General features: G+C 41.6%; 1 protein-coding gene and 2 gene segments (V, D, J or C); all 3 read left to right on the top strand.

The window, feature by feature from the left end:
• LOC144613894 (immunoglobulin lambda-1 light chain-like) overlaps positions 1-7,595 on the top strand; it is a 429,142-nt gene that overhangs the window by 135,354 nt on the left and 286,193 nt on the right.
• Positions 1-7,595, top strand: part of LOC132675490 (immunoglobulin lambda-1 light chain-like) — a 500,428-nt gene that overhangs the window by 215,179 nt on the left and 277,654 nt on the right. The gene's annotated exons all lie outside the window — the stretch shown is intronic.
• The window catches only part of LOC132675035 (Ig lambda-1 chain V regions MOPC 104E/RPC20/J558/S104-like), a 333,884-nt gene that overhangs the window by 58,415 nt on the left and 267,874 nt on the right, over positions 1-7,595 (top strand).

Raw genomic sequence — 7,595 nt, 5'->3', positions numbered from 1 at the left:
GTCCTGTGTCAGTCGAGTGCTTAGCTTGCTGTCTAAATGGCTTTTGAAGTGAGGTCTGACCGGAAGATCCCACCCCCTTTATACGACCATTATAATCCTATCTATAATATCCAGATGGGGCTTCTATCAGTTTTCCCAACAAGTTTACCCTGCTTGGATTTTCAGCTGTTGTCCTGAGTGATTGCCAAAACTTTCCTTTCAAATCTCCCCCACCAAGGAAAGAATGTGGGTGGGGCTTCAGGGCCAGGCCCAGGAGCTGCAGGCCTGGTTGGGGGCCTGTGGTAGAAATGCCCCTCCTCTCTCTGCTGTCCAGAACCCCACCACCTTATCTCCAGTTTAGCTGGGTCTTGAGCTATTGGGGATCAGCAGGGTCAAGGGGAGGGGGTCCACTGAGCTATTCCAACAAAGCTCAAGCTGAGGTTAAGACAACTAAAAGGGCACACGTATTCTTCCAAGTGCTGGGACATCCTCACAGGTCACAGTTTTCCAGCCAAAGAGAACAAAAACCTTCTCTTCCTGTGTCCCCAGGTAGCAAAGTGGCTGGTTTCACTCCCCAGTCGGCAGGGTAGTCTGAACTGGAAGACTCAGCTCCCAGGGGGATTCCCAGGGGACCACACTTTAATCCCAAGAGCTTTTGCTACATATCAGCCAACTCTTTTCTGAATGTTTCCAAGGGTCAAAGGTCATAAGCCAGTTTGCTCTGGCTACCTCTCACATTCTCCCCTCCCCCCTTCACATGCCTTTTCCTCAGCACCTTCTAGTCTCAGGCTTTCCCAACAGCCCTCTTTGCATATGGATTCTTGGGGAAAGGGAGGGCTTCAAGCCCCCCTGACAGGCAAAAAACATTTGTATTCCCACTCCCTCCAGTGTATCCAAGTCACAGAATTAGAACAGAAATCCAGTTTGCTAATTAAAATGTTCTAAAGTGCCATAACCTGACATGACTTTAAAAATATCTTTCTTGGGGGTGCCTGGATGGCTCAGTTGGTTAAGCACCCGACTTCGGCTCTGGTCATGATCTTACAGCTGATGAGTTCCAGTCTCACATCTGGCTCTGTGTTGACAGCTCGGAGCCTGGAGCCTGTTTCAGATTCTGTGTCTCCCTCTCTCTGACCCTCCCCCGCTCATGCTCTGTCTCTCTCTGTCTCAAAAATAAATAAACGTTAAAAAAAATTAAAAAAAAAAGAATATCTGTTTAATAAATGTACGAGGATAGATTTAGAAATAGATTCAGCCATTCAAAAGGATTAGATGGCACTCAGTTTCATATGATTTCTGCCTGGTGGCAATGCTGGTAGTTGCCAAATTGTTTGCTAAGCACAGCATTGAAACGTAAAGTTTTTATATTGTTTCCTTATTTTTAAAGTGTTGGAAAGTCATTTTTAAAGTTGTAAAGTGTGATGAAGCCAAATAAAGTTCATCTGTGTGGTTATTTGGCCTGCGAATTGTCAGTTAGGCACTTTAAGTTTGGAGACATGTTAATTTAATTTAATTTAATTTTGATTTTTAAAAAGATTTTCTTTTTAAGTAATCTCTACACCCAACGTGGGGCTTGCACATAACCCTAAGATCAAGAGTCACATGCTCCACCAACTGAACGAGCCAGGTGCCCCAAGACATATTAATTTTATAATTCACTAGTTCCTAACGTGGTCAGTGGTACAATGTAAGGTGGGATGATGTGGAATAACAGGGTCCCAGACTCTCCACAGAGATCTCTCTAGTGATTTTAGGAATAGCTCAGTCTCAGAATCAGCCCAAATCCCACCTCCCATCCCCCACTTTTAAAAGTGATAATTTAGGTTATCACTTTTGTAAGCCATTTAATCTATGAGGTCTAAGCCAATTGTTTCCATCCTGTTACACATTAGAATTGCCCAGGGAACCTTTAGGAACTCACCTGCCCAATCTCACTGCTGGACAATTAGATTAAAATTTAAGGGAGTTCCTTTATAAACCTTCACCAGCCATGTGCCCTCCACCTGAGAAAACGCCAGTGGTTTGGGGAGTTCCTCTTCACCCTTCCACCTGACAGGAGAAAGGATTTCCCTTCACTTTTTCAGATTCATTTTAGCATGTATGACCCAGGGCATAAAATCCTCCACAGTCACCAAAAAACGGGGCAATTTGAAATAGAGGTAAGAACAAGAATGCCACCTCTAATGACTACATAACAATCCTTTTGATTTGGGGCGAATAACCCAGAAGACATTCAAAGGAGTAAGTGAAGCTGCTATAAGAAAACCATTTCTGTTCTCATGGACTTATTTATTATATATTTTTCAGCATTTCCCTCCAGAAAAACTCAAAGTAGAATCCATGCAAAGCCTGTCTCATTCTAAAGTGGTGATTCTCAGCAAGGGGCAATTTTACCCCTAACAGACATTTGACAATGTCTGGAGATGTTTTTTGATTGCCAATATATTTTATTTCTCACTATTAGCATCTAGTGGGTAGAGATCAAGGATATTGTCAAACATCCTACAATACACAGAATGCCGCCCCCCACCTCCCCTCGACAAAGAATTATCCATCCTAAAATGGTGATAGTGCCTGGGTTGAGAAACCCTGGTCCAGGGTAAAAGAAACTGTCCCACTCCCCTGCATGATGTCCTTGGCAACCTCCTTGTAAGAAAGAGTTAGCATTCCTGACAAAGTGCTTAGATAGTTACCTGATAAACTTAATAGGGCCAAATTTTATTTTTGAAAATTAGTCATCCTTCCCCTGAGATGACTGCCAGTGAAATAACTGACATTTAATCTTATCCTTTTAGGTTTGGTGTTAACGATGGTGATGACTAACTATTCTATTTTCCTTCAGAATGTTCCTAACAAGAGAGAACCTTTGATTTGGCTTGCTTGAAACTTCTCCTTTTGCAGACAGACTGTAATAAAATTTAAGTGCTTGTAACTAAATCATATTGAGATTTCTCTCTCTCTCTCTCTTTTTACAGTAGAAATAAGAACTATTTTTCCAATAAGATTTTATTACATCTAAAAATTACCTATAGAGGCACCTGGATGGCTCAGTCAGTTAAGCATCTGACTCTTAGGTCATGATCTCACAGTTTTGTGAATTCGTCGAGCCCTGTGTCGGGCTCTCTGCTGACAGTGCAGAGCTTGTGTGGGATTCTCTCTCTTCTCCCTCTCTCTCTCCTCCTCCCCTACTCATGCTGTCTCTGTCTTTCTCTAAATAAATAAATAAAATTTTTAAATTACTTGTAAAAATGTGTAATATACTTACATTGTTTCATCAATTCTATATTATCGTTAAAATGATAATTCACTCTAGAAAAAAATAACGAGCCTCATGCTTCTAGGAAATTATTCTGTAAACTTCAATAGGGGCACCTGTGTGGTTCAGTCAGTTAAGCATCCGACTTCAGCTCAGGTCATGATCTCAAGGCTTGTGAGTTTGAGCCTCATGTCCCTCTCTGTGCTGACAGCTCAGAATCTGGAGCTGCTTCGGATTCTGTGTCTCCCTCTCTCTCTGCCCTCCCCCGCTCATGCATGCTCTCTTTCTCTCTGTCAAAAATTAAAAAAAAGTTAAAAAAAATTAAAGAAAAGAATGTGGCCATCTGGAAACCAAGGGAAGAAGCCTCAAGAGAAGCAGAACCTGCTAACACCTTCATCTTGGACTTTAGCTTCCAGAACTATGAGAAAATAATTTTCTGTTGTTGAAGCCACCCAGCCTGCAGTATTTTGTAATGGCAGCCCTAGCAAACTAACACGCTCTCTAGAACAGGAGCCAATGGAGAGGGCTCACTTCAGGGACAGGTAGGGGGTATACAGGTGATAGCTCAGCAACCAAAAGACTCCTGCTCATAAACAAATGCTTGTCTTCCCTGATTTTCCAGGAAGCAACCTGCTCCTCCTTTGGACTATTTCATGGATGCCACTGCTGGTAGGGACTCCCACTCAACTCCTTCTGGCCCCACATCCTTTTCTTTGTCTCCTAGATGGGGAAGGACAGAACCTTGAGGACACGGAGAGTTCCATTTTTGTACCATCCCGGATGTGAGGGGAAATATCTGTGTTCTAGGCCACGTATTGTAGCTAAGAAGAGAAAGAAAAACAAACTGTAGCCATTTAGCAGAATTGGCTGAAATCTAATCACCTGACATACAGAAAGACCTTAAAATGTTAAGCTATGAATAAGCAGAGACCTTAAGTTTAACCTGCTCTGCGCACACTAGGAGGGTCTGCTGAGCGAAGTGACTACTTATCCAATGTGGTTTCCATAGAGAAAAACAAGATGCCTCCTGCAGACTGGCTTGACAGAAGACCGACTTATCAGAGGGAATTTAGGCCTGTAGCCAAAAAAGGAACGTGAGTAGAGAGAGGGCCAGAAAGAGGGAATATGTTATTTCTTCAGTTCTCTACACCTCCAGGAGCCTCCACAAAATGAGCCCTGGGCACAGGGATTCCCTGGATTCGGGGAAAGGAATGTCTGGTTTTGATTTCATCAAAGCCTGTCCCCACAGGGACTGCCTGTCACCAGCTAACATGAGGATACTTCTGGGCAGCATGCTGGGCTCAGGAAACTGTCTGATCTCACCTTTCCTTCCATAACTAGCCTCAGGGCCAAAGAAGCCCAGCTCATGATCCAAGGAGGCAGCTTTTTGACCACAACGTTGTCTCTGGGACCCAAGATCATGATAGTGAAGGAGATATATGGTCAGTTTGATTATCCACCACCAGGGCTGGGTGTCTCAGACAAGCTATGAACTTTGTACCCAGGAGATGAGGTCCATAGGACTGGGGGGCTTCCTTACATGTAAACCAAAGCTATGTAGAAAGTGGTCTCTGTGGCATGGCCCAGGGAGACACCCCTGTTCAAGAGGGCACTAATCAGGGTAGTCTGTCTCTGCTGTCTTTCTCCATCTCCCTGGAGAGCCTGGGTCATGGATCTCCCGTTGTTCTTACAAGCTTTTTCCTCTTCCCCTCTCCCTGGAAGAGCTTCATCCCAAGAGACTTGGCTTTTGTAATCGGTGGCAGTGCCTTTGGCTTCCTGCTTCCTTTGCTCTCACATTTATTATGCCTTTTCCCTGGAGGAAGAAATCACAGAAGGATGGTTTTTCCCAGCTTAAATGAAAGGGTAGAGCACAGAGTGATCAATATGCACACCAACAAGACACGCTAAAAGATTTAATAAATGATGATTTGTATCACCCGCTTACCAAAAAGCAGGGAGATGTTAATTTCTAGGGCATTCATAGATGATAAATTATGTGTTAGATCCAGCTCCTTTAGTCACAAGAAAGGGGGAGATAGAGGGAGCCTCCAATTCTAATGGACACCCCCAAGGAAGAAAACCCAAGAACCTGTCATAGCAAAGTCCTCTAATGGGCAAGTTGAATTAGTTAAAAGTCTTAGCACTGCAAGATTGGCAGAGAAGCAGCCTTTAGGGAAATGCTACCTTTACCAGGTGGAATAAGGCAAAAACTCCAACAGATGAATCATGCCAAGGAGGAAATCTCCAAGTTAAAAGAACTACCAAAATCCTGAAATCAGATGTGACTCTTTCTTTGGTGATTGAAAATGCACTTCAGTCAGCATTTGAATAAATATTTTATCTTGTACACATTTTTGTTAATTTTTAAATTAAAACATGTGGGGGGATATTAGTGGTATAAAAGCATGTTTATAACTATATATTCAGGGGTAATGAATGTGCCTTAAGAACCACTTTCCTTTTCTTTTCTTTTATCTTTTTTTCTTTTTAGTTTATCTCCAAGTTAGTTAGCATATAGTGCAATAATGATTTCAGGAATAGAATCCAGTGATTCATTCCCTACATAGAACACCCAGTGCTCATCCCAACAAGTGTCCTCCTTGATGCCCCTTGCCCATTTAGCCCATCCCCCCAATCACAACCCCTCCAGCAACCCTCAGTTTGTTCTCCATATTTAAGAATCTCTTCTGTTTTGTCCCCCTCCCTGTTTTTATATTATTTTTGTTTCCCTTCCCTTATGTTCATCTGTTTTGTATCTTAAAGCCCTCATATGACTGAAGTTATATGATATTTGTCTTTCTCTGACTAATTTAGCTTAGCATAATACCCTCTAGTTCCATCCACATTGCTGCCAATGGCAAGACTTCATTCTTTTTGATTGCCGAGTAATACTCCATTGTACATACATACCACATCTTCTTTATCCATTCATCCATCAATGGACATTTGAGCTCTTTCCATAATTTGGCTATTGTTGAGAGTGCTGCTATAAACATTAGGGTGCATGTGCCCCTTCAAAACAGCACACCTGTATCTTTTGGATAAATACCTGGTAGTGCAATTGCTGGGTTGTAGTGTAGTTCTATTTTTACTTCTTTGAGGAACCTCCATACTGTTTTCCAGAGTGGCTGCACCAATTTGCATTCCCACCTGCAGTGCAAAAGTGTTCCTCTTTCTCCACATCCTCACCAACATCTGTTGTTGCCTGAGTTATTAATGTTAGCCATTCTGACTGGTGTGAGGTGGTATCTCATTGTGGTTTTGATTTGTATTTCCCTGATGATGAGTGATGTTGAGCATTTTTTTCATGTGTCCATTATCCATCTGGATGTCTTTGGAAGTGTCTACTCTTGTCTTTTGCCCATTTCTTCACTGGATTGTTTTTTGGGTGTTAAATTTGATAAGTTCTTTATAGATTTTGGATACTAACCCTTTATCTGATATGTCATTTGCAGATATCTTCTCCCATTCTGTTGGTTGCCTTTTAATTTTGCTGATTTCTTCCTTTCCTATGCAGAAGCTTTTTATCTTGTTGAGGTCCCAATAGTTCATTTTTGCTTTTGCTTCCCTTGCTTCCAGAGACATGTTGAGTAATGAGTTGCTGTGGCCAAAGTCAAAGAGGTTTTTGCCTGCTTTCTCTTCTAGGACTTTGATGGCTTCCTGTCTTACATTTAGGTCTTTCATTCATTTTGAGTTTATTTTTGTGTATGGTATAAGAAAATGGTCCAGGTTCATTCTTCTTCATGTTGCTTTCCAATTTTCCCAACAATATTTGCTGAAGAGACTGTCTTTATTCCATCGGATATTCTTTCCTGCTTTGTCAAAGATCAGTTGGCCACACATTTGTGGGTCTATTTCTGGGTTTTCTATTCTGTTCCACTGATCTGAGTGTCTGTTTTTGTGCCAGTACCATACTGTCTTGATGATTATAGCTTTGTAATACAGCTTGAAGTCCAGGATTGTGATGCTTGCTGCTTTGGTTTTCTCTTCCCAGATTGCTTTGGCTATTCGGGGTCTTTTCTGGTTCCATACAAATTTTAGGATTATTTGTTCTAGCTCTGTGAAGAATTCTGGTGTTATTTTGATAGGGATTGCATTGAAATGAAGATGTCTTTGGGTAGTATTGACATCTTAACAATATTTGTTCTTCCTATCCAGGAGCATGGAATCTTTTTCCATTTTTTGGTGTCTTGTTCATTTTTTTTCATAAACTTTCTATAGTTTTCAGCATATAGATTTTTCACCTCTTTAGTTAGATTTATTCCTAGGTATTTTATGGTTTTTGGTGCAATTGTAAAATGGATCGATTCATTGATTTCTCTTTCTGCTGCTTCATTATATAGAAATGCAACCGATTTCT

Source organism: Panthera onca, chromosome D3 (genome assembly GCF_046562875.1).
Source record: "Panthera onca isolate mPanOnc1 chromosome D3, mPanOnc1 haplotype 2, whole genome shotgun sequence".
Classification (NCBI taxonomy): Eukaryota; Metazoa; Chordata; class Mammalia; order Carnivora; family Felidae; genus Panthera; species Panthera onca.
This window is presented reverse-complemented; position numbering and strand designations above follow the sequence as displayed.